This window comes from Schistocerca americana, chromosome 2 (genome assembly GCF_021461395.2).
Source record: "Schistocerca americana isolate TAMUIC-IGC-003095 chromosome 2, iqSchAmer2.1, whole genome shotgun sequence".
Taxonomy (NCBI): domain Eukaryota; kingdom Metazoa; phylum Arthropoda; class Insecta; order Orthoptera; family Acrididae; genus Schistocerca; species Schistocerca americana.
This window is the reverse complement of record NC_060120.1, coordinates 540,948,423-540,976,355: the sequence shown is the minus strand read 5'-3', so window position 1 is coordinate 540,976,355 and position 27,933 is coordinate 540,948,423. Positions and strand designations below refer to the sequence as shown.

General features: G+C 43.7%; 1 protein-coding gene across 2 annotated transcripts in view; it reads right to left on the bottom strand.

The window, feature by feature from the left end:
* The window catches only part of LOC124595144 (cytochrome b5-related protein-like), a 108,552-nt gene that overhangs the window by 32,790 nt on the left and 47,829 nt on the right, over positions 1-27,933 (bottom strand). The window lies entirely within an intron of this gene.

The following is a 27,933-nucleotide window of genomic DNA, read 5'->3' as shown; positions in this document are numbered from 1 at the left end:
TTCGACGAAAACGTGCAATAACTACCAACACATTACATGTGGCAGCACTAGCAGTGGAGGGTATATAAAGCATGTGGGGGGGGGGGGGGAAACAGTGCAGTCGTTGTCGTAATGCGGAAACAGAGCAATTTATCTGACGTCCAAATGGGCTTGAGCATGAGCTCTCGAGCCGAGAGTGGAAGCAAGTGCGAAACGGCTAAGTCTGTAAACTGTTCGCGTGCCGCCGTGGTTAAACTATATGGTTACAGAGATGTGGATGGGCGAACAGACGTGCAGCCGTTGAGCAACTGACCGCTCAGACGAACTAAGGAGCTACCCACAGTGTCTCCTCAAAGACCAGTCAGCGAACTTTGCTGGGTATGGCCCTCCACAGCAGGCGCCTGGTTCACGTACCCATGCTGACTGTGTTGCTCATCAGTGACGAAGGTTGGGATTCGCACGCCAGTATCCAACTGGACGTCCACTGTGTGGCGAAAAGTGGCCTTTCAGATGAATCATGTTTTTTGTTCCATAGAACCTATGGCCGTTGACGGGTACGGCGTATAACGCGTGAAAGCAAAGAGCCCAGGCTGGAGGAGGGAGCGTTATAGTCTGAGGAATGTTTTCTGTGACATTCCCTGGGTGATCTCGTCATTCTGGAAGGCACAATGGATCGACACAAGCATGCATCTATCCTTGCGGAGCATGTCCAACCCCACCTGCAGTTTTGTTTTCTTTTCCTCGGCATGATGCCATCGACCAGCAGGTTGAGTTTACCGTACTGCCCTGGCCAACAAAATCGCCGGATTTACACCCAATCGAGAAACTGTGAGACCATCATGATCGGGCTGCTTGCGACATGGTTCCTCAACAGAGGAACCTAGCGCAGTTGGCCACAACACTGCAATCGGAATAGCGCCACATTCCTATCGATATCTTCCAGAACCTCTTTAACTCTGTTCCTGCACACCTCTCAGCCGTCCGCGCTGCAAAATGTGATTATTCAGCCTTTTGACAGGTGGTCACGTTAATACGACTGGACAGTGCAGTTTCGGCTGTTCATACAACCATCTTCAGATCAGTCATGTTAAAGTATTATGTCAGCGTATAGAATAACTTGTGAAAACCAAAGAAATAAAATGTAAGTAGATCATGCTGCTCAAATTTGAATGTCACCTACACAAAACCATAACAAGTCTTGTTTTTGTTTTGTTCTGATAAGTTATATTTTGTAACGACGAAGTATAAATATTTTATAGTCGACTGAAATTTTATTAAGCACGGTTTAGGATCAGCCTTTTATTACGTTGGTATAGCCAGCATCTTATTGACGTTGTCTCTTATATGAGCATCTACCACTTAGAGAGACCATTCGGTCAATCCATATTCTATACACAGATATAATACTTTACCGTGATTGATCTGAAGATGATTATCTGAACAACCGAAACTAGTTATCAAATTTTAATAAACATATTATTTGTCATCCAAATAAACTTAAAAATTTTATAGTTAGTTTTTATTTTTTTATTTTAATTTCATAGATTCTTAAGGAGTTTTTTCTGAGTACCTTGGTAAAAGGCAAACGTAGTCTTCTGTGGCTCGTTAAAGTCCAACTGCAGTTCGTTTGATTTCTTACCTCCATATACATTTCTATTGCTCTGAAAATATATGCACAACAGTGCAAACATCGACGGTCTTTTTGGAAACAAATTCGTTTCATGCAATAACGGTATTTGTCGCTGACAACAGTTATGCCCACATTATTCTTCGCCCTCAAGCTTGCACTCAGAACTAGTTAGTTCTCTCTCTCCTTCTCTCTCTTTCTCTGTTCCTTCTTTCTTTCTTTCTTTTTTCTAACAGGGGAAACTGTCCATCGCGACCCCCTCAGGTTTAATGGTAAGAGGGCCCAGTGCACAGCTCTTCAAAAGTTGAACACAGATCAACACCAGGAAGAACGTGTACGGAACAATAAAAAAAAAAGTAAAATTGAAACAGGAGAAGAAGTGGAATTATAGGGTAGCTCGAAACAGTAACGGCGTCTTGGTGAAGTAGTCATGGTGTTGGACTGCCAAGTAGGCGAGTCCTGTTCAAACCTCCCTGGTATCATTTTTTTTTTTTTTTTCAAATTTGTGTCTGTGTCGTGGTGTAAAGTACGTTTGCAACAGCGGGGAGTAAAGAAGAAACCTATAATGTCAGTTGATTCTGCACAACTACTCTGTTAGCAGCCGAAAGGAATTGGCATTCGAATGGGAACCGCAAACGTTTGATGACAAGGCGACAGGTCAACCGAACCCTCCATCGGAAAACACGTCTGGTGTGTCATACACGGCATTAATGTCAGTACGTGTGTCGTATGATAGGAATCTCTTATCAACGCACGTAATTTGTACCCCTGGTAAGTGACTGAGATATGCCTCCTTGCCCAAATTAGGTGTTCGAATGAATGTGAATGTGATCACTCCCAAGGAAATGAGTAAAACACAGCAGTTTGTCACATAAGGTGCAAAAAATGAACGCAACGGTTTCAGAGTCACACAGTTTCTCTGTGCTCTGTCAAAACAAATGTTTTTAATGTTTTTAAGTTGCATTCCGTTTTAGGAATTTTGACTGTTGAATTCCTTTGTTGTATTGTAGTTCACACCCGTTTATTTATTGTTTTAGTTTCTGTGAGACGTCTATGCAGCATCTCACCTGCTCTCACTATTGATCACGTTTACTTGCGACTGTAACGTATTCTTACCACGTGATTCACATTCTATAACCAATGTATAGTACGATAACTGCTAAGACTACAGAGAGAGAACAAACATTTCAATGACAATACGGACAATTCATAACGATGTGAAAAAAAGAAAATAAAATTTATGGCGCGAGGGTGTTCTGAACAGGGCTCGTCTACTTGACAGTACAACACTTTGACCGCTTAACCACGACACCACGGCTGATCACCTTCGTTCAATATTGCACTTCTTAGCTTGGACCGTTCAGTGCTTTTATTTTGCTTTTTTTTCACAGTTCAGTATAATTTCTTCCTGTTTTTGTGCTTGATCTGTGGTCAGGTTTATGCGGGCTATCCACTCGCCCATCTTACCAGTAAAACAGAGGGGTGTGCGGTGGAGAGCTTCCCTTCTAAGCAATGTTAGTTGTATGTCAAATGTGGTATACAGGCCAGCACGAGCCTTATATTACATTGAGGAGTTAAGAGTTAGCTGGGGGAGGTGCTGATCGATCAAATGGAGTTATCTAGAGTCATGCAGTGGAGTCACTTCGCCTTTCCGAGGTTACCAGTAACATGGGTATCGAAATAAAATGGTTCAAATGGCTCTCAGCACTATGGGACTTAACATCTATGGTCATCAGTCCCCTAGAACTTAGAACCACTTAAACCTAACTAACCTAAGGACAGCACACAACACCCAGCCATCACGAGGCAGAGAAAATCCCTGACCCCGCCGGGAATCGAACCCGGGAACCCGGGCGTGGGAAGCGAGAACGCTACCGCACGACCACGAGATGCGGGCAGGTATCGAAATAAACTGAAGTATTCATATCCTTGGTCACATTTTGATTTATTTAAACTGATAACTGGTTTCGGTTTTACATCCATCATCAAGTCTTAGAAAGTACTGAGGCGCATAGGATACGAAGTTGTAACAGCAAAGTGAGCCTGGTAGAGCTATACAGGTTTGAACGAAGCGGCATGGCCAAACTTACAGGAAACATTCCTCACACATAGACAAAGAAAATATGTTACTTGGATATGATCCGAAGACGCTTTATTTCCATGTTAGGTCTCATTTTCTACTTCTCTTCACAGTCACATTAATCGTGGGAAACACACAGAAACATAACGTACCAGCACTGCATGAAACATTTTATTACATGAAATGTTCAAAACAGGCCCTACCCTCTTGCTTATATTATACACTCCTGGAAATGGAAAAAAGAACACATTGACACCGGTGTGTCAGACCCACCATACTTGCTCCGGACACTGCGAGAGGGCTGTACAAGCAATGATCACACGCACGGCACAGCGCACACACCAGGAACCGCGGTGTTGGCCGTCGAATGGCGCTAGCTGCGCAGCATTTGTGCACCGCCGCCGTCAGTGTCAGCCAGTTTGCCGTGGCATACGGAGCTCCATCGCAGTCTTTAACACTGGTAGCATGCCGCGACAGCGTGGACGTGAACCGTATGTGCAGTTAACGGACTTTGAGCGAGGGCGTATAGTGGGCATGCGGGAGGCCGGGTGGACTTACCGCCGAATTGCTCAACACGTGGGGCGTGAGGTCTCCACAGTACATCGATGTTGTCGCCAGTGGTCGGCGGAAAGTGCACGTGCCCGTCGACCTGGGACCGGATCGCAGCGACGCACGGATGCACGCCAAGACCGTAGGATCCTACGCAGTGCCGTAGGGGGCCGCACCGCCACCTCCCAGCAAATTAGGGACACTGTTGCTCCTGGGGTATCGGCGAGGACCATTCGCAACCGTCTCCATGAAGCTGGGCCACGGTCCCGCACACCGTTAGGCCGTCTTCCGCTCACGCCCCAACATCGTGCAGCCCGCCTCCAGTGGTGTCGCGACAGGCGTGAATGGAGGGACGAATGGAGACGTGTCGTCTTCAGCGATGAGAGTCGCTTCTGCCTTGGTGCCAATGATGGTCGTATGCGTGTTTGGCGCCGTGCAGGTGAGCGCCACAATCAGGACTGCATACGACCGAGGCACACAGGGCCAACACCCGGCATCATGGTGTGGGGAGCGATCTCCTACACTGGCCGTACACCACTGGTGATCGTCGAGGGGACACTGAATAGTGCACGGTACATCCAAACCGTCATCGAACCCATCGTTCTACCATTCCTAGACCGGCAAGGGAACTTGCTGTTCCAACAGGACAATGCACGTCCGCATGTATCCCGTGCCACCCAATGTGCTCTAGAAGGTGTAAGTCAACTACCCTGGCCAGCAAGATCTCCGGATCTGTCCCCCATTGAGCATGTTTGGGGCTGGATGAAGCGTCGTCTCACGCGGTCTGCACGTCCAGCACGAACGCTGGTCCAACTGAGGCGCCAGGTGGAAATGGCATGGCAAGCCGTTCCACAGGACTACATCCAGCATCTCTACGATCGTCTCCATGGGAGAATAGCAGCCTGCATTGCTGCGAAAGGTGGATATACACTGTACTAGTGCCGACATTGTGCATGCTCTGTTGCCTGTGTCTATGTGCCTGTGGTTCTGTCAGTGTGATCATGTGATGTATCTGACCCCAGGAATGTGTCAATAAAGTTTCCCCTTCCTGGGACAATGAATTCACGGTGTTCTTATTTCAATTTCCAGGAGTGTAGAACACTTTCCTAAATGAAATGTTCAAAATGCCCTCCGTTGTACACTAAGGTAACAAAGTCACCGGATACCTCCTAATATACCTCCTTTTTCCCGGCTTAGTGCAGCAATTCGACATGGCTTGGACTCAACAAGTCGTTGGAAGTCCCCGGAAGAAATATTGAACCATGCTACCTGTACAACCGTCAATAGTTGTGGAAATGTTGCCAGTGCAGGATTTTTTGCACGAATTGAACTCTCGATTATGTCTCCTAAATGTTCAATGGGATTCATGTCTGGCGTTCCGGGTGGCCAAATCATTCGTTCTAATCATCAGAATGCTCTTCAAACCAGTCGCGAATAACTGTGGCCAGTGACGTGGCGTATTGTCATCCATAAAAATTCCTTCATTGTTTGGGAACATAAAGTCCATGAATGGGTGCAATGGTCTCTAAGTAGCCAAACATAACCAGGATACAGTCCGTTCCACGTAAACACACCCCCCACCATTATGGAGCCATCGCAAGCTTGCAGAGTGCCTTGTTGACAACTTGGGTCCGTGGCTTCGTGGGGACTGTGCCACGATCTTACCAACTGAAATGGAGACTCGTCTGACAAGACCACGGTTTTCCAGTCGTCTAGGCTCCAAATGATATGGTCACGAGCCCAGGAGAGGGGCTGCAGGTGATGTGCTGTTAGCAAAGGCACACAGGTCGGTCGTCTACTGCCATAGCCCATTAACGCCACATTTCGCCGCACTGTCCTGAAGGATACGTTTATCGTATGTCCCACATTGAGTCCTGTGGTTATTTCACCTAGTGTTACTTGTCTGTTAGCACCTACAACTCTACGCCGCCTCTCTAGGTCGTCAAGTGTCGGCCATCGGCCACTGCGTTCTCCGTGGTGAGAGTAATGCCTGAAATTTGGTTTTCTCGGCACACTCTTGACATTGAGGATCTCGGAATACTGAATTCCTAACGATTTCCGGAATGATCTCTCCTTTGTGTCTACCTCCAACTACGATTCAACATTCAAAGTCTGTTAATTGCCGTCGTGCGGCCATAATCACGAGTGAAACCTTTTCACGTAAACCAGTGGGGTACAAATGACAGCTCCGCCAATGCACTGCCTTTTTGTGCCTCGTGTACGCGATACTACCGCCATCTGTATAGGTGCATACCGCTACCCCATGACTTCTGTCGCCTCAGTGTACATGCATCAACTCGTCGTCGCATGAATCCTCATGGGCTGATGTATCCCTGGAGAACCACATCATCAACAAAGATTTTCTGTCATCGTTTGGGACGGCATTATCGGTGACAGTTAGAGCCTTGTGATCTTCCACCCAGGCACGACGTAGTAACTTACCAGATTTTTCTAAAGAATACTCTACCTGTTCTGCTACAACATGTCCCTTTACGAGTACGAGAAAACATGTGCTTCATGCATGATGGAGCCCCTCTTCATTTCAATGTTAAGGTTCGTAGACTTCCAAATAGCGCCTTTGGTAACACCTTGTATGATGATGATGGTATGGCATTGAAGGCGAGGAGCAGCCTTCCTCTCCGACTCCACGTGGGTGAACCAGTTTCTTGGCCTCCACGCTCTCCGGACCTAAACCCACAGTACTTCCATTCGTGTGGGCATTAGAAAGCTCTTGTGTACAGAACCACAGTGCGGATGTACAGAGCCCTCGTGCCCGTCCTGTGGAAGGCTGTAAAACAATACGCAGTTCTCCAGGCATACGTCAATGTATTAGATATTCACTGTGACGTCTGGCTGATGCATGCATCCTTGCTAATGAAGGGTATTTCGAACAATTCATTTAGGAAAACTTTTCATACTGTAACCTAGAGGGTAGGGCCTATTTTGAACATTTCATGTAACGCTGCTACGATCTATTTCTGTTTGTTTTCCACGAGAAAAGTGATTATGAAGAGAAGAAGAAAGGGGGCCCTAACGAGGAAATAAAACGATATTTTATTTTCTATGTATGAGCAATGTTTCCTGAAAGTTTAGGTACACCTGTGTGTCACACCTTGTATGATGATGATGGTATGGCATTGAAGGCGAGGAGCAGCCTTCTTCTCCGACTCCAGTCGCCGAGTTGCGCAGATGCAAGTCTTTGCAGCTGCCACCACATAGAGTAACTTGCATGTCCATGATGATGAGGACAACACAACACAATGTCTCCGAGCGGAGAAAATCTCCGACCCGGCATTGAATCGAACCTGGACCTGCTGCATGGCAATGCGATGCGATGAGTACTCATCTAAGGATGTGGACTACATCTTTATGATTCCACCCCACAGATCGTATCTTCGAATTTCTGTTAAAGCAATCGAACTGTTACACTGCCGAAATCAGCGGTGTAATAGTTGTACTTTTTAACTTTATCTCGTGGGTTAAATCCTTATAAACATGACAGAGATAGTAAGGCAAAGTACTGATCGCTATCAGTATTGCAGTTATTTCGGTATCACGATTATGTGAGTCATGAAAGTCTGGACATCATTGCTAGCATCTCAAACGTGGTATCGTGACGTTGTGAGACCTACAAGGCAATCAAGGGATTGTTACATTTGAGGAATCTGTCACTATTGAAATTACAACATGGGACCTCCGCACCACAAACCGGAAACATCAATCATTGGCTGCAGACAAACTCTGCAAGTTAAGTGCGACGGTCTGGCATGGTTCACCACGACTTTATGAGTGGTGAGAGTGCCTGGTTGCGTTTATGTGCAAGCTGTTGGCCAAAAGTGCTGCGATCTCCAGAAATTTGTGCATGACCTCATCGGCCTACAGAGGTAATGTGCCGTATTGTAGTTGGGGCATCTCTAAGCTGTTGTTTACTGCCGAGCGTATGGTGACGGTAAATAAGTGATCACTGAAGAAAAAAAGGATGAAAGGATGTACTCAGCAGGTAGAGACGAGAAAATGCCGGAAATTATGAAAGTAGAATATGAAGCTAGGAAAATGGAGAAATAACTTCTTTGAGGCATGGCGCTGCGAAAGTGTATCCATGCAACGGTCCACGAACTCTATGTCGTTGCAAGCACGCAATCCCGCTACACAATATATCTGCACTACCATCAACAAAGGAAATGTTAATCGGCAAACATGGACCAACTTTCCGCAGTGCTAGTTACATAGTTCATAAAAAGTCATCCGCCTCACTTTAACCCGCTAGAGAAGGTTAAAAAATCACAGCCCTGACACTATTGATCGCAAACCTGTGGCAATCCAATTGCACTCAGATAGATATCAAGATCCTACTTCTGGACCTGAAATATAAGATACTGACAGTCTCCGTTGAACCTATAGGTAACTCCTTCCAACATCGCTGCAACGTTAGCAATTAAAAAATCTTGGGAAAATATGAAGTACGACAAACCACATCAATACGCGACACTTCAATGTTCGCTGTAACAAAACAATTTACTTATACTTCAACAATCTTTTTCGAGTTCGTTTCTTCGACGAGCACCACCTCCACCAAACTATTAGCTCCGCAACCTAACCACGAGGCTGCCGCTCTATAATGATTCCCATTTGCACTAAATAAAAGTACACTCACTGTGAAAGTCAAAATTGTCGATCATCAAAGTTGTTACCATAAAATTACGTTCGCCTGCACTTAAAAGACAACGTCCATACACAAAACTTGCAATCCCTGCTAACACTACAACTCCTAGTATTGACCACGCTGGTGCTGCTTCTTCCCTTCATGAGGCTCCATAACCAACTCTTCAACTTTCCGAGTTCCAAGCAGTCTCGAAAATTCGTTAAATATGTAAAGCCTTTTAACAAATCATCGCTGTGGCTACAGAATATCACTTACGGACGTTCTCGCTGACTAAGTCTCTCGTCAACTATAATCTATTTCGTTCTGTCGCCCGACAGAACGGCAAAACAAATCGTAACGTAATTTTCCTAACTAACGAATAGAAACGATCGTGTGATGTCATGGCTCAACATACTGATCGTATCACGGAATGTATATCGGAGGCACGCCAATGTCTGGATCCTGAACAGAAATTGGACTCGAATTATTCGAAATAATATAGACGAGACGTAAAATTATTATCCAACAGTTTTCATATTGTTTGAGGTAAATCGATGTTTATGATACAACAGTATTACATTTACAATGGGACAGTGTGCTTTCTATGATATTTCAAGCCAGAATCCTTTATTCTACATTAATAGCCTTCTGTTTCTTCGCTTCTTTCAACGATACAGACGACAAAATAGGAGAGCAAACACAAGAGACTTCTCTGCTTCGTCACCTGCAAAAATAACTAGCTGGACAAACTGAAACGCTCAGAACCTTTCACTATGGCAAAAGTATTCCCGCCGCTGATGGGAATGGTGTGATGATAAGGAGTCCCTACAGAGGCAAACATCAGTCTAGTAGATTTATTTTTGGTGCAATTTACACCTCTGTCATCGATAAGCTGTCAATATTGTGCCTGCGTTTTATACAGACACCATTGACTGAAGCATGCCTTAGCTATGCAAAAACTTCGCCTCTTGAATGGATTGATTTTTGATAAACCCTAAAATGATAACATACATCAAACAATTGTATAGAACACATAATTTTTTTCAGATACGTAAAAAGTAGTTACAAATTTCGTTCACGTGTCCTTGATTTATATTTAAATATGTGTAAAATTAGAAAACTGTGTCTCGCCCTATCATAAGTGAAGTTAAATGATAACGTCTTAAGTAGTGAACACTGATATAAATATTGTCTTAGCTAACGTAAGTAACTTTTGTAATAGTGTGTCATATATGGGAATTTTACCAAGGTTACTAATAAAGCATCGTTTTTCAGTCTGTTATGTACATTAAGGGTGTAATGGAATGTAGTCGAATTAAATCGGGTGATGCTGAGGGAATTAGATTAGGAAATGAGACGCATGAAATAGTAAATGAGTTTTACTATTTGGGGAGCAAAATAACTCATGATGGTCGAAGTAGAGAGGATATAAAATGTAGACTGGCAATGGCAAGGAAAGCGTTTCTGAAGAAGAGAAATTTGTTAACATCACGTATAGATTCAAGTGTCAGGAAGTCGTTTCTGAAAGTATTTGTATGGAGTGTAGCCATGTATGGATGTGAAACATGGACGATAAATAGTTTAGACAAGAAGAGAATAGAAGCTTTCGAAATGTGGTACTACAGAAGAATGCTGAAGATTAGATGGATAGATCACATAACTAATGAGGAGGTATTGAATAGAATTGGGGAGAAGAGGAGTTTGTGGCACAGCTTGACTAGAAGAAGGGATCGCTTGGTAGGACGTATTCTGAGGCATCAAGGGATCGCCAATTTAGTATTGGAGGGAAGCCTTGAGGGTAAAAATCGTAGAGGGAGACCAGGAGATGAATACACTAAACAGAGTCAGAAGGATGTAGGTTGCAGTAGGTACTGGGAGATAAAGAAGCTTGCACAGGATAGGGTAGCATGGAGAGCTGCATCAAACCAGTCTCAGACCACAACAACAACAACGCTACGCAGAGCGTCCTCAAGGTCTCTGCCGTCACTGTTCGCTACATTTCAGTGTCCGCATACAGTCGGTTACGTCACACACTCCACAACCAAGTTCGGCGCTAGGTCATTGTCCTCAGCTACTTCAAAGTATGCCATTCATTCTCACTGTTTACACACAGACTGAGATCATAGCGCCGCGCGCAGGGACCGAGCGGTTAGAGGCGCCCTATCACGGATTGCGCGGCCCCTCCCGCCGGAGGTTCGAGTCCTCCCTCTGGCATGTGTCTGTTTGTGTGTGTGTGTGTGTGTGTGTGTGTGTGTGTTGTTCTTTTCTTAGCATAAGTTAGTTTAAGTAATGTGTGAGACTAGGGACCGATGACCTCAGCAGTTTGGTCCCTTAGGAATTCACACACATTTCAACATTTGGGGTCATAGCCTTGGATGTCGGCTACAGGTTGTCTCGATACATTGTCAGTTCCTCGACGTCCTTGCTGTGTCACTACTCACGCGTAGGTTGAAGCAAATGTATTGAGACTCAAGTTGACCACCATGGCTCTCAAGAGTCACTACTTTAGTTTACTGTACTTGGTACTAAATGTTCCGCGCTGTGCCGCTGGATTGTGCTCACAACACACTCACAGTTTTGCACATACTAGCACGCTTCCATCAAACGCTGACACAGTTTTGTTCGTGCTATATAAAACAATGCTGATTTGGGCAAGCTTCCCCGCTTCTGACAGATTGTGCTGAAGGCATGACATAACGCCGACCCTCAGTTGTACAGTGGTAAGCTCCGTAGGTTCAAATAGTTCCCTGGATTGCTCTGAGGAAAGGACTATATTCAGCACTTCCTAATACTAACCTGCAATAATTTCGAACAGCAAAAATAAATCTAAGTATCTACCCACTTCGAAAATCCTAAACTCGTACCTCAGTCACCTTTATTATGCCCATTAAAGGACCCACTTTATCTCGTTAAACTAGTACACGTCCATACATTACACGCTCCTTACAATTCCCGATGGCAGATAACGAATAAGACTATCATCAGGTATATGTCTGATTAACGCATTCGTCTGTGTCCTGGAGAGATGAGAAACGATAGTAACTTCCAACCGAAATGTATGTTAACATGTTTCTTATCATTCTGCTAACTAAATTCGTACATCCGGTCTAAACCTCTGTAAATTCTGCTAACTAAATTCCTACGTCCGGTCTAAACGTCAGTAAAGTTAATGCCTGAATAGCACGACGCATCAATCCCGCATTAACCTACGAACATAAACTTATTTCTAAGCAAACACGTGAATGCAGGTAAACCTGAAACAAAAGGTATTCCTACATCTAAGACAAGTATACATAACATGAATGTAGCACTTACTCCTAACTTCTAACATGTGAGACATGTGTGACGTGGGATACACATACATTGTATATGTATGATTGGTGATACAAGAACTCCACCGACCCAAACTATCATGTGTTGTTTAGAGACACCTTCTGAGAATTTTGGTACAAGGGACCCACGGAATCCAGCGGCTCGTTACAGAGCAACAACTTAGTAGTGATTTATTCGGTTTATTACCACAATCACCCTTGTTTGTGTGAAAATGCCTTAACAACAGTGAAGAAGCCTGCAATATCCAATAACCAAAAAGTACACCACACAACACAGAATAACGCAACAACCCGCAGACGAAACGCTGTAATTTGATGTTGCCGTCATGCCGGGGACAGTTTAACATAGCGTCGTTGTATCGCTCGTCTATTGCGTACAGTGAACCCATACACGAGGTGCATATCGACCAACTCTTCAGCAGTAAATCTATTCACATACTGTGTCACTGTTAACGTACAACTAACACTGCGGTAAACACAAACCCAAGACAAAACAGGACAACGCTGAAGGCAAGCTTGAAGGCGAAGAGTGCTGTTGTCGACAGCAGCTACCCTGAGAGAATGGAAATAAGACACACTGTGCATACCGTCGACATTTGCACTGTTGTGCACAGTTTTCTGTGCAGCACAGGTTCGAAGCTAACTGGGGCAAGAAACCAAACTATTTGCAGCAACTCGGCAACGAGCCGCCGGAGACCACGAGTCCCTCATACGAAAACGCTAAGCTATCCCTGAACAAGCTCTGAATGTTTGTAGCTAAGCTCTGATTCACCCTGTGTATACAGTGAGTTTTAAAGTTTTTGCGATAACCGTCTACGGGTGATAAACCACGTCATGATGAACAACTTTTGTTAGAGACAAAATGTTCACTGAAGCTTCAGGGCGACATCTGCATACTACCTACCCCATTAAACTGATAGAGCCATTTTCAACCAGAAAACCTTAAGAATGAGTGTCTCTAAGAGGAAAAAGATATTCGAGACGCTCAGCCTAACCCCACTCACGGAGAGCAGGTAATTCTCTTGTAAGTAACAACACATTGCACACATGGAGCTCATAGTGCCTACGTCTTGCCACCTGTCAAGGGCATAATCAATTATGAAAGACGCCTAGTGTCGCCGAGAAGCTTCAGCGAAAGTTTTTTCGCTAACAAAAGCTGTTCCCTGTGACGTGATCTAACCTCCACTAGACGTTTGATGCAAAGATTTTGAAACACACAGTATATTTTTGCAGGTACATTAAGTGACGTATATAGATATTGCATGCAAAACGTATAATAAAGAAGTAAAAAATTAAAACACGAATTACAGACAGTGGCTGCGAGTGGGCGTTGATCTAAATCAATGGGGGAAGTTGAAACTTTGTGCCAGACTAGGTTTCGAACCCATGTCTCCTCCTTACTACGCAGATGTGCAGACCACTGCGCTGTCTGGACACCATGGTCATCACATCTGTACGGGCTATCCTGTCCCGTCAGATCCAAATTCTCAACTTATCCGCACACTACTAATGTAGTGCCCCTTGTCCATTATCGTCATTAGTCGCTGCATCTCGCCGATTCCCGTAAGAGTTCGACCCTGGGGTACATCTCCACTGAAGAGATCATTGGCCGTCCTCGCCTAATATATATGTGATGACTGGGCATGTCAGAAAGAGAGTTAAGGCGTCATACCTGCTGCTGAAGTTTTGCTGCATCAACAGCGAAAATGTAGTAAACGATAAACTTTTTTTCATTTCATCACTTTGGGGGGTGTCAGCGAAAACAAGTTTCGTAAAAGTTTGAAATTTTCTTTAAACTTCTTTGGACGTCGCTAAGTGCTCTCATTCTCAATTATGGATGAATATAATGTGGGTAATTTCCGCGCCATGAATTTGGCTGCCTCCAGATATACCCACAGTTTCTAAGTGCAAGTATTGCTGAGTTAGACTTTTAACGTAATATTATATGTAATAATAAGTAGATTATGACAGCATTTTCAGTTTGAAAATTCGGTCAATAACTACACGAAATATTGAAAATCGAATTTTTACTGCCCCTACGCTGCAACTGGTAGCGAATTCCGGGACAGCGCGTTGAAAATGGAAAGATGACTGATTGACTGAAAGACCAAGTGTTAAGGAATTTTCTGGAGTTGTTATAGAATATTGAGCATCCGATGACGGGCCGTCACTATGTGTGAAGGCAGGCATTGGCGTTTTGTGGTATGTGGGCCGAAATTATAGTTTTTGTCAGTTTTTCTCTTTATAAAGTTATATTTTGGTGTCCACAGAGTGGGATCTTTTAGCCGCAGACTTGTGTTTAGTTGTTGGACTAACAACTATCTGAACGTGCTCCTGTCGTATCAATGGACTCGGTGACATTCATTAGCAAGTTAGAGCACAAAATACACTGAAGAACCAAACAGACTGGTGCATCTGCCTAATATCGTACAGGGCCCCCGCGAGTACGCAGAAGTGCCGCAACACGATGTGGCATGGACTCGACTAATGTCTGAAGTAGTGCTGGAGAGAGCTGACACCATGAATCCTGCAGGGCTGTCCATAAATCCGTAACAGTACGAGAGAGTGGAGATCTCTTCTGAACAGCACGTTGCAAGGCATCCCAGATACGCTCAATAGTGTCCATGTCTGGGGAGTTTGGTGCGCAGCGAAAGTGTTCAAACTCAGAATAGTGCTCCTGGGGCCACTCTGCAGCAATTCTGGACGTGTGGGGTGACGCATTGTCTTACTGGAACTGCCCAAGTCCGTCAGAATGCACCAATGAACATTAATGTATCGCTGGTGATGAGACAGTATGCTTACGTACGTGTCTCCTCTCAGAGTCGTATCTAGACGTATCAAGGGGTCCCACATCACTCCAACTACACGCGCCCCACACCATTACAGAACCTCCACCAACCTGAACAATCCCCTGCTTAAATGCAGGGTCCATGGATTCATGAGGTTGTCTCCATACCCGTACACGTCCATCCGCTCGATACAATTTGAAGCGAGACTCGTCCGACCAGGCAACATGTTTCCAGTCGTCAACAGTCCAATGTGAGTGTTGACAGGCCTAGGCGAGGCGTAAAGCTTTGTATCGTGCAGTCATCAAGTGTACACGAGTGGGCCTACGGCTCCGAAAGCCCATATAGATGATGTTTCATTGAATTGTTCGCATGCTGATACTTGTTGCTGGCCCAGCATTGAAATCTGCAGCTATTTGCTGGATGGTTGTACTTCTGTCACGTTGAACGATTCTCTTCAGTCGTCGTTGGTCCCGTTCTTGCAGGGTCTTTCTCCTGCCGCAGCGATGACGGAGTTCTGATGTTATACCGGATTTCTGATATTCACTGTATACTCATGAAATGGTTGTACGGGAAAATCCCCACTTCATCGGTACCTCGGAGGTTCTGTGTCCCCTCGCTCGTGAGCCGAATGTAACACCACGTTCAAACTCACTGAAATCTTGATAAGCTTCCATTGCTGCAGCAGCAACCGATCTAACAACTGCGCCAGACACTTGTTGTCCTATATAGACGTTGCCGATCGCAGCGCCGTATTCTGCCTGTTTACATATCTCTGTATTTGTATACGCATGCCTACACCAATTTCTTTGGCTCTTCAGTGTAGAATGTTTGATATTTAGTGACAGTTTTACGCGTATAGTTTTTAACTGCTATCGAGAGATTGAACTTTTCTGATATTCCAGGTACATTATGAGGAACTAACTGCGAGGTTAGCTGAAAATTATTTTCAGCATATACTATCCAGTCCAGTGGTTGGATCAGCTGTTGCTCTGATCCAAGCAGATACTGAAATGACTTAAAATCTGCAAGGCTGATGACGATTATTAAAAGTGTTTTACACGTATAGGAGTGCAGGCGGGTCATCCATGTCTGCAAGTAAAACGCTACCTACATAAGTAGACACGTAATTACGCCACGCAATATATTCATGTGCGTCCCATATCACGTGTCCACATGGACAATGGCAGTGGACTTTTCTACTGGACTTCGCGAGATGAATGGGATACGGAATATTAAAAATGTTATGCTTGATCTCGAAAAATGGAGGTGGGTAAGGTCCACAAGATGCTCATGTAGATAGCAGCCAAAAATAGAAAAGTTTATGAAGGCTATACTTGATTAAAAATTATTGGATATTAAGAAACAAGTTCGTAGGTTCTAAAAAATTCTACATCTGGCTAAACAAATGGAACAGCATGAAAAAGTCACGAGAAGACGATGAAAAATGGTTTATGTGGTATAAGCAAGCTAATGATGTTTCAGTCCCAAGCTTTATCAAGAACACATACTATGTTGAGAATCTACCGAAAGCTGAAATAAGAACTTCTAACCGTCAAAACCGTCTACAGCTAAGAAGAGTGCATGCGGGTGGTGAATTGAAGTGTGAGGAAAATGACCTTCCAATCTCTCTCTTCTTCCCCGCAGCCGCCTGTGGACAGCGGTATTAGTCGGACGAAAAGTTTTGCCCAATTAACCAAGTTCATAATCAACCTTACTCAGTCGTGTTTTGTTGTTACGTTCATCCTGCATACGCATGTTCAAATGGCTCTGAGCACTATGGGACTCAACTGCTGAGGTCATTAGTCCCCTAGAACTCAGAACTAGTTAAACCTAACTAACCTAAGGACATCACACACATCCATGCCCGAGGCAGGATTCGAACCTGCGACCGTAGCGGTCTCGCGGTTCCAGACTGCAGCGCCAGAACCGCGCGGCCACTTCGGCCGGCTTGCATACGCATAAAATGGCAGTGTATCGTGCACACTGACTGATGTGAATACTGTTTTCGTAGTAATGACTGTGTATACAAACTACACCTCCTACAATGCGTTGATTCGATACAATACTCGTCACATCTTATTCACTTAAAACTTGTTAATGCACGTGTTCTTCCATCTGTTTGTCGCTTAAGAACGCATGTGTTGTCTGCTTGCGGGTTTCACACGAATTTTACCTTCCCCACTGGTTTTCTTCTCATTTTTTTTTATTTACAGCGCCAGTGTGAAAGGTGACAATTCTTGTGAAACGTGCATACAAACATCATAACTTCATTTTAAGCAAGAAACAGATGAGAACCACCTTCCTCCTCCAAAGATCTTTTAACTAAATAAGATGAAACTTATGTCGTAACAGCAAAACGAATTCATGTGTACATGCACATTACCAACATTAATAAACTATTTATCCAACAGCTACCGATACCATTGCAACACAAGAGAAGAAGCTGATCGTTATTATGTGGAAGTATTAGATGTTCTAAATGTATGATGACTTAACACATTTACGTCACCTGTATGAAAGGAAGTAAGTCACGTTATGTTGATGCAATTTCATCCAGATGATGTTTTTAGAACGGCGCTTGCTACTCTGCTCTAGACTACGTCACAATGCACAATCACTGGCAGCCACATTCCTGCCATAGGCATTCTCCTCATCTGCAGACAGCACATAAAGAAGCACCTAATGTGTTTCTGAAGTAATATTTACAGGTCATTTCCAGATAGCTGTTAATTGCTACCCCCTCCAGAAAACGGGCGATGTAATGACTTGATCTCATAAAAGATAAATGTCAAATCTATGACAGTCATGGTGCGGTCTACGAAAATGATTTTCCGTTCTGCTGCGAAGAGCGGAAAATCATGAAATCGTTTTACTCCGTTGTAATGTGCTAAATGGGACCTTTCATTCTCGCCTTTACATAATCCGTGAAGTAACAGCTGGAAACGGGAAATAATTGAATAGATTTATAAAATCTATTGCAACATAAAAAGTGTCCTTAAATTCCGTTTCAGCTCCATAATAGAATTATTTTCTGCTCAAAATAATAGCAAGAGATCACTCCACAGGGGAGTCCTGTTACACAAACGTCTGCACAAAACGCCAGCATCCCCAGGAACAGGGAAACTGACATGCAGAAAAGCTGTCAGACCAGGATGAACGTGGGAGAGCAACTGACCAGTTACAGAGAAATGCCAAAAGGCAAGGACTGACCAGCAACTACCATTCCTATGGGATTTGCTTATGCGAGAGCAGGTGCTTGAGGCTTCAGGTGAATAGACAGGGACCGACCGCAGCAAGCTGTACGAGAGAAGAGGCCATTCAACCTGTAGGAGCAGGAGGATGAGTGAATGATGTTGAGAGATCCTTTATGCAGTTTCGTTCTCTATAATGTAAGTTAACTGCCAGTAGCGCAATTATTCCACGCCCACACGCATTGTCGTCATGCCCAGGAGCTACAGTCTGCAAAATATAACGACACATGGCACAAGAGGAAACATCCAACAAGTGCCAGACGTAGTGCAGTGATAAATGCAAGGGAAGAAAGGAATTTCAAAGTTTAACGTAAAGTCGAAAACCAGAACATTAAGGCGGAGCACAAGCTCAATTTTCGGAAGGATGGGGAAGGAATTATGCTGTGCCTTTCAAGGGAACGATCCCGACAGTTACGTTAAACGATTTAGTGAAAGCGTGGAAAACTTCAACCTGCTTTATTGAGCATCTAAACTGCCCCCCCCCCCTTCCCCAACCATCACCAGGTATTGGCGGAAAGCGGTTCAAAGCCCCGTCCGATAATTCAGGTTAAGTCTAGTGTCTTACCACTGTATCACATTGTTCAATACTGCGGTGATTAAAGGGTGCTTTCTATAAACGTAAGAGGTCCGCCCATATACACTGGTGTCCAAAATTAAAGCATCAAATTGCTATTTCCACGTCAACAGATGTGTTCGTGTTCTGCACGGGAGATGGCATTCGGATCAACGGACAACCACGCCAGCAATGACGTCAGGACACCTACCAAGCGGGGTAGTGTTTGCAGGGTAGTCCCACATCCAGAATCACTGTGTACGCTGTCACAGACGGTGCAGTATGGTACAGAGAAGACACCTATAGATTCTGTGCCGTAGTGGGCCACAGGAAGAATGGAAGCAGTAGAGTCGCACACTGATGTGGCCGATGGCTTAATGTGAATCTTTCTGCTGTTTCTCAGATGAGGCGACAGTTTCTAGAGACAACAACTGTATGCCGGATACCAGGAGGACAGGACTGACCACGAAAGAATGGACCGTTATTTGGCTGTAAGGGCACGGTGGTACGGCCTTAGTACTGCACTGCAACTGACATCTGATCACGCAGCATCGCCAGGACGTGTTGTATCGGTCAAACGGTGTACAGACGGCTTCAGCAGAATGGCCTTTATTGTTGGAGAACTGCTGTCTGTTTATTTCTGGCGTGTCTTCACAGAAGGGATCGTCTAGAGTGGAGTCGTGACATGCCACGAGGACGGTCGAATAGTGGGCCAATGTTCTTTTCACAGATGAGTCCAGATTTGGTCTGGGGAGTATTGCTGGACGTATTCGCATTTGGAGGGCACGTAGAACACGATTTCGGTACCCACACATTGTGGAAAGAGACCGATATCGAGGAGGATCCCTAATGGTGTGGACGGGGATTATGTTCACGACTTGGACATCTCATCATCAAACTATACGGGTGAATCAGCAGGATTTAACTAATGGCATGTACCGTGAGGAGCTCTTGGGTCTCAAGCGCGGTTGCTGCGAGGTGCTTTGGGCCGAGACTTCGTACTGATGGACGATAGTGTTCGACCTCAAACAGCACGGGTAGCTGACTTTTTCTTTCTTTTTTTGAAACGGAAGGTATCGCACGCATGGCGTGGCCTGCTCGTTCTCACAATTTGAATCCCATAGCTGGGCTGCATTAGGAAGACGGGTTACATCACCTCAGCTTCCACCTACCACTCTCCAAGACGTGCGAGAAGCTCTTCAAGCAGAATGGGCGTTATTGTCTCAACATGAGATTGATGACATCATTCACAGCATGTCCCGCAGCTGTCAGTCCTGTATTGCAACCAGACGTGGTGTCACACACCATACTGACCACATTAATCGGTTGTCAGAATGTGTGTGCAAATCCGTTAAGTTGAAAAAAAAAACGTAGAACATTTTTGTCTGCCATTATGCATGTTGCAGTTGATTTCGTTTACTATCACCTGTTTATACTGTTTTGTGACAAAATAAACGCAACCTTGTAAAGTTCCGTTTGTTGGTTTAATTTTGGACACCAGTGTGTGATATCCGGGACGTTGAATTATGAGCACTGAGAGATGAGAACAACATCTGCCATCATGTCCATGACTGGTCAGACCTGAAAATGCAATAATAACCGCCGCCAACTGCCAAGGGAGCACATCAGAGCAGCGTACACTCTTGCCAGAAAGCGCGACGATGCTTGCACGTCAATGACTGCCACCGACGCATCACTGAGCAGTTGCAGCCGGCCCGAATGCCTCCGAAAACGTCTGTTTCGGCAATGACATCACGACTTACGTATGTAGAGACCTGCACAGCGCAGCAGAACCGATATCTCTTTCTACGGAAGAGGACAAACATGCAAAACGCCTAAAGTAATATGGAGTAGCGCCTGAAAAAGTATAAAAACGCTTGCTAATAGGACATGTTGTAGTCACCAACAGCAGCACTTTATTAGTTATTTATTCTCCTATACATATTTTTAGTATTGCCCAGTTTTTCATGGGAGACATAAAACAGTGCATGCTTACAGTGATGCTTTTCCTCAGTGCCCAAAACACGTCCGGATGAATAAATAAATAATAAAATAAAAGAGACATAAAATACAGGAAACAAAATGATATCTACAACTTGACAGAAGCTAGATTACAGTTATAAGAGTCGAAGGACATTAAAAGGTGACAGTAGTTGAGAAGGGAGTGTTATTGAGTCTGTTCATTGAGTAAGTAGTAAAGGAAGTTAAGAGGAAATTTCGAAAGAAATATAAAACTTATGTTTGCCGACAACATTCTAACTCTGGCATAGACGGCACAGCATTTGGAGGAGCAGTTGAACGGTACGGATAGTGTCTTGAAAAGAGGTTATAAGATGAACACCAATAAAAGTAAAACAAGGATAATGGAATGCAGTCGCGCGAAGCGATGTTGAGGGAATTAGAGTAGGAAATGAGACACTAATAGAAGTGTTGTAGTGTTTGGGCAGCAAAATAACTGACGATGGCCGTAGTAGAAAGGGTACAAAACTCAGAATAGGTGTAGCAAGAAAAGCGTTTCTGAAAAATTGGTGCCAAAAATCGTGGTTTTTCGGATATATCATGACAACTGATACGGATTTTCGAAAATGAGAAAATATCGTATTTAGAAGAATATCTAAAGAATCTACCGTGAAAAATTAGAGCCATTTGCTATGGTTTGTTACTTAGATAATTGCGGGCCACTGTGCAAAAACGGTTAAAAACCGGTTTTGATGTTTTCTGAAAAGTACGGTGACTTTGAATCTCAGTATTCGGCAACGGATTATAATACTGAAAAAACTTTCGACGTTCTTCGAGAACATTCGGTTAAAAACATACGCTAAACATTTCGACGATCTGCTATGAATAGAAATTATATAAGGTGCCATCTCCACAATTCGTACTTCTCGTACCCAAAACGCATAGATTTTCGAGGTTTTCTCAGGAACCACCGACGAGCAAATGGTGATTTTACAAGCTGCCTAAGGTCCACCCTAGACCACACCTAATTCAAAAGAACCAAGCGATTTACTCCATTTGCATCGCGGTGGACTGGTTATCTGACCGGTGTACCACGCCAATAGTTAGACTATGGGCGAATTGTAATCCTTGACTTCATCAAGACGTAGGGAGAGTTTGATTGGCGAAGGTCAATCCAGATAGAACGAGAGTTATCTCATTTGTCAGCAGCGAGCGGCGCAGACAGCAGTCATCGCAGCTTACGGTATTGTGCGCTACAGCTATTGCGAGCCCCATATTTCTTCCACAACAGTACACTTCACTGCATTTCACACGCGACAGCCTCGACCATACCTAGCAACATTCTAAAGGATAATATTCAAATTGAGTAGGCGCGCCTCTCAGCCGTTCTGCCAAGTCAATAACAATCTTAAACTTTGTATAGAAATTTCATTAGCGAATCCTATCCCTGAGAAGTAACTTCACATTCCGAAAAGAACCAGGATATAACTTGTTCAATTCATAACAAAAAGTGCCATTGTGATTTCTCAGAATTTTTGCAAAATAAATAATAATTTTCGTTAGTTTCATGTTTTTCTTACACTAACTAGCACTACTCCAGTACCCAAGTATCCCGCCGGCCGAAGTGGCCGTGTGGTTAAAGGCGCTGCAGTCTGGAACCGCAAGACCGCTACGGTCGCAGGTTCGAATCCTGCCTCGGGCATGGGTGTTTGTGATGTCCTTAGGTTAGTTAGGTTTAACTAGTTCTAAGTTCTAGGGGACTAATGACCTCAGCAGTTGAGTCCCATAGTGCTCAGAGCCATTTGAACCCAAGTATCCCACTAGTTACGTAAGAAATTTTTGTGAATTTTTGTGTCATTTTCTTACAGCGGACGACTCCAGAAGATATTTATTGCTGAAAGTTTTTCAGGCATTTCACTTTTGAACATTAGTAGCGTCTGTCTGACTCCTGTAGTAGTGTGGGGGTGGAAACTGCATCTTCCAGGAGCCACAGGGTAAGGGGTACATCTCAGATTAATCCGTTGCGCAGAATAACAGAATAGCAGATCAACCCCACACACACCACAATGTGATCTACCCATCTAATCTACAGCACTCTTCTGTAGCACCACATTTCAAAAGCTTCTATTCTCTTCTTGTCTAAATTATTTATCGTTTACGTTTCACTTCCATACAAATACTTTCAGAAACGACTTCCTGACATTTAAATCTATACTCGATGTTAACAAATTTCTCTTCTTCAGAAACGCTTTCCTTGCCATTGCCAGCCTACATTTTATATCCTATCTACTTCGACCATCATCAGTTATTTTGCTCCCCAAATAGCAGAACTCATGTACTACATCAAGCGTCTAATTTCTCATCTAATTCCCGCAGCATCACCCGATTTAATTCAGCTACATTCCATTATCCTAGTTTTGCTCTTGTTGATGTTCATCTTATATCCTCCCTTCAAGACATTGTCCATTTCGTTCAGCTCCTCTTCCAGGTCCTTTGCTGTCTCTGACAGAATTACAATGGCATCAGCGAACCTCAAAGATTTTATTTCTTCTTCATGGATTTTAATTCCTACTCCGAATTTTTCTTTTGTTTCCTTTACTGCTTGCTCAATATACAGATTGAATAACATCGGGGATAGGCTACAACCCTGTCTCACTCCCTTCCCAATCGCTGCTTCCCTTTCATACCCCTCAATTCTTATAACTGCCATCTGGTTTCTGTACAAATTGTAAATAGCCTTTCGCTCTCTGTATTTTACCCCTACCACCTTCAGAATTTGAAAGAGAGTATTCCATTCAACGTTGTCAAAAGCTTTCTCTAAGTCTACAAATGCTAGAAACGTAGATTTGCCTTTCCTTAATGTATTTTCTAAGATAAGTCGTAGGGTCAGTATTGCCTCACGTGTTCCAACATTTCTACGGAATCCAAATTGATCTTCCCCGAGGTCAGCTTCTACCAGTTCTCACCGAGCGAGGTGGCGCAGTGGTTAGCACACTGGACTCGCATTCGGGAGGACGACGGTTCAATCCCGTCTCCGGCCATCCTGATTTAGGTTTTCCGTGATTTCCCTAAATCGTTTCAAGCGAATGCCGAGATGGTTCCTTTGAAAGGGCACGGCCGATTTCCTTCCCAATCCTTCCCTAACCCGAGCTTGCGCTCCGTCTCTAATGACCTCGTTGTCGACGGGACGTTAAACACTAACCACCACCACCACCACCAGTTCTCCCATTCGTCTGTAAAGAATTCGTGTTAGTATTTTGCAGCCGTGGCTTATTAAACTGATAGTTCGGTAATTTTCACATCTGTCAACACCTGCTTTCTTTGGGATTGGAATTATTATATTCTTCTTGAAGTCTGAGGGTATTTCGCCTGTCTCATACATCTTGCTCACTAGATGATAGAGTTTTGTTAGGCCTGGCTCTCCCAAGGTTGTCAGTAGTTCTAATGGAATGTTGTCTACTCCCGGGGCCTTGTTTCGACTTACGTCTTTCAGTGCTCTGTCAGACTCTTCACGCAGTATCATATCTCCTATTTCTATAATATTATCCTCAAGAACATTGCCCTTGTGTAGCGATGTATATGTATATGCGATATATCACCCAAAAAACACTGCGATTCGACTTGTCACGCAAAACATTGTCAGTGCTAAATGGAATTAGAACCCATCACGACAGATGTGTGTATTTTTTACACGAATGGGGTAAATAACGATCCCCACTTTATGACTGCGGAGAACCACATACTATCAGACACATCACAGAAGAATGCCCCACAAGATCATATAATGTTAGACCAGAAGAGTTCCTTCTGGTGAATCCAATGACATACAATTATATGTGTGGTCTCTGTTCACTAGGGCACATCCGAAAAACAGACACCACATATACAATTGTATAGACACACTCTACCGATATAAGACTATTTCAGTGTGGATGCATACCCTCGTTCGTCCCCTGCAGTGAGGCTGCAAGGAATGGGGAAAATGAACAAGGACACAACATCTGTGGTCAGCAGCACTTGAGAATTTGGATCGGGTGGGAAGCGCGTCCGGTTGGCCGAAGCGCTTAAGGCAACGGTTCTAAAGAAATGGAGCAATCGGGTTCGAGAAATTTTCAGTTGCAGCTGTTGAATTATTTCAACGACCCAATTAGGTATGTCATACAGATTTCCCTTTCGTTAGACTCCGAAGTCGATAGATTATGTAAATACTCTAAATATTTCTTTAAAAGATTTTATATCGTAAATATTGTGCTCTACACACTATGTATTTTTTCAGTGTGTTAAAAAGCCATACGATAAATAAATAAATAAATCTATAAATTTAATCGGGTATTCTTCCTACTATACTGACTATGCCCAATAAGGGAAATTTCATTATTTGGCATCCATTGTTTTTTTTAATGTTAACAGACACCATTGCAAATCGATTAAGCTAAGCTCACCTTCAGTCAACTGTATTTACTTCCGAGCATACAGAGCAAAACAGATAATTATTGCCTAGCAAATGGAAAAGCTCAGCGAAGACGTGTACCTGCACAAGCACTTCAAGGATTGTCGGAACTTCTTCGTGAGATGACTGTAATCACGAAGAAGCGTTGCAAAGACGGAATACCAGAATACCAGTTCCCCACCGATGACATTCATTCGATGCTGTTGCGCAAGAAGTAAGTGAGCACGCATCCTCGTGGAAGGAAACTCGTGTTACGTAGTGCGTATTGTAATGGGAAGAGCATACGAGCCAACAAAATGTTAGCTATACACGCAAAATTTCTGTGTCAGAAAACCGGAAACCATTTGTAGACAAAGTAGGGCGCAGAGGGTGGGAAGAAACCTAGAATTAACATAATAATTCACTCATTTAAAGGAGTGCCTATCAAAAGTTTAATATCAACATGGGTAAAAGGCAGGTGAAATTTCTCTCAGCAAATTATGCATGCAGCAGGTAAGCTAGAGGATAGAAATTCGTGTGTAAGATATCGAGGGAGGCGGCGCCATGGCTGGGCACGGGACTCGCAGTAAGGCAGAGTGGCGTTCTAATTCCTGTGTGGTCATCCAAATTAAAGTTATCTTTGCATTATCCAAATCGCTTTATGCATATTTCGGAAAGATTCCTGTCAAAAATCACAGCTGAGTTTGTGCTCTTGGTGTAAGACTATCCCTGCCGTTGACAAGGCATATTCTATACTCTCCTTCTTTTACTACCTGAAATAGTAAGGTATACTTCTCTTCGCCTACAGCGGCTAGTACCATAAAGAAGTCTATTGTCTGAGCGAATATAGAAGAGAAAAATCATGGACTGTGGGAAATCCTCAAATGAAGAGAATCGAGGTGTTTCATATGTGTTATTACAAAGGATACCAAAAATTAAACGAATTGATAAGAAATAACGTCATCAATAAGATCGACGAGGAAAGGCATGTGTGTTTCCGACAATCGATCACAGTGGGGGGGAGAGCAACATAGCGACAAATATGGCAGCATCTAATTAAAACGATGACCTAAAGGGAATTACGGAAATTATAAATGTGCTCCAACTTGAGGTCGGATCAACCTTCTATAACTATTGCACAAAAGCGGACGAAAAGCGCATCGAACAAGCAGAGCAGCGGATGACAGAAGCTACCAAAGAGGCCCACAGGACTATCATGGCCATGAAGAAAATGGAGGAGGACCTCCTTCTGGGCCTGGAAGGATTGCTGTATGGTCCAGGCATCGCTGACTAGAGCTACAGTATGTGTAAGGTAACTGAAAAAAATGTAACCCAAAACTTTCAACGTCTTCTCAAAACCGTATTTTTCAAATTAGCCGACAGCATAACTCTAAAACGGTACATGTCTCAACACGTAACATATCACGACTTAGCATTTTACAATTATCCGATTTATGCTAATTGAAAGTGTTTAAAAACGAATAATACTAAATTATTTTGTTACATGTTCAATACGACGATTTCGGGAATTGCAGCCGACAACCAATGTTCCATCTGCAAGAGGTCCTTCCATCTGGTGCAGCGGTTATAGAGAGCATCCGATATGAACACAAAAAAAATTTCTTACAGGCAAAAGTGTAAGGAATAAAACTATATCATAAGATTTAGAACTGCTTCTTATTTAACTTGAAAAAATGCAAAAATAATCTTTTTCCATGCGTTCAAAGAAGACTACCCCTCTAAGGCATGAAGAATATCTTCTATGATACTAGAGGAAGTCGTAGAGGGAAAAAACTGCAGAGCAAGCTGAAGACTGGAATGCATCCAATAAATAATTGAGGACGTTATTATTACACTCTGAGACGAAGAAGTTGGCGCAGTAAAGGAAGTCGTAACTCGCCGCATCAAGCCCGTCAGAAGACTGAAAAAAAATCGAAATTTGATTACCAGTGATTTCCTATGTACTTATGCCATCACTATGTGCTTATACCATCTAGAAATGGCCCTTTGTACGCCGCCAAAGACAGATAGTAGGCTCCCATAATTGCTGACGACGTGGCTACGTTGAGACACACGCAGCGTGGGGTAGCCGAGCGGTCTAGGGCGCATTGTCACAGTCCGCGCGGCTTCCCCCATCGGAGGTTCGAGTCCTCCCTCGGGTATGGGTGTTGTTCTTAGCATAAGTTAGTTTAAGTTACATTAAGTAGTGTGTAAGCTTAGGGACTGATGACCTAAGGAGTTTGGTTCCATAAGACCTTACCACAAATTACCAAATTTTTGAGACACAAAATCGGAATGGTAGGTACGGTGATACATGCCAACCGGCGGTCGTCGACTTGGACGTACTTACAATTATCTGCAGTACTTGTGAAGGATCGTATAACGCAACATAAAATAAAACAGATATGTATCAAAAGGAAATAGGCTTGCGAATTAGAAGTGTTCAAAAAATGGTTCAAATGGCTCTGAGCACTATGGGACCTAACTTCTGAGGTCATCAGTCCCCTAGAACTTAGAACTACTTAAACCTAACTAACCTAAGGACATCACACAACACCCAGTCATCACGAGGCAGAGAAAATCCCTGACCCCGCCGGGAATCGAACCCGAGAACAATTTTTCATCGATAAGATATTATATCTATTTACAACAACGAGTGTAATACCTAAATACGAGCAGCATAAATTGCAAATCGAGAAGGCACAGCCACTGACTGAACATCAGTAACATGTCAGTGGAAAGC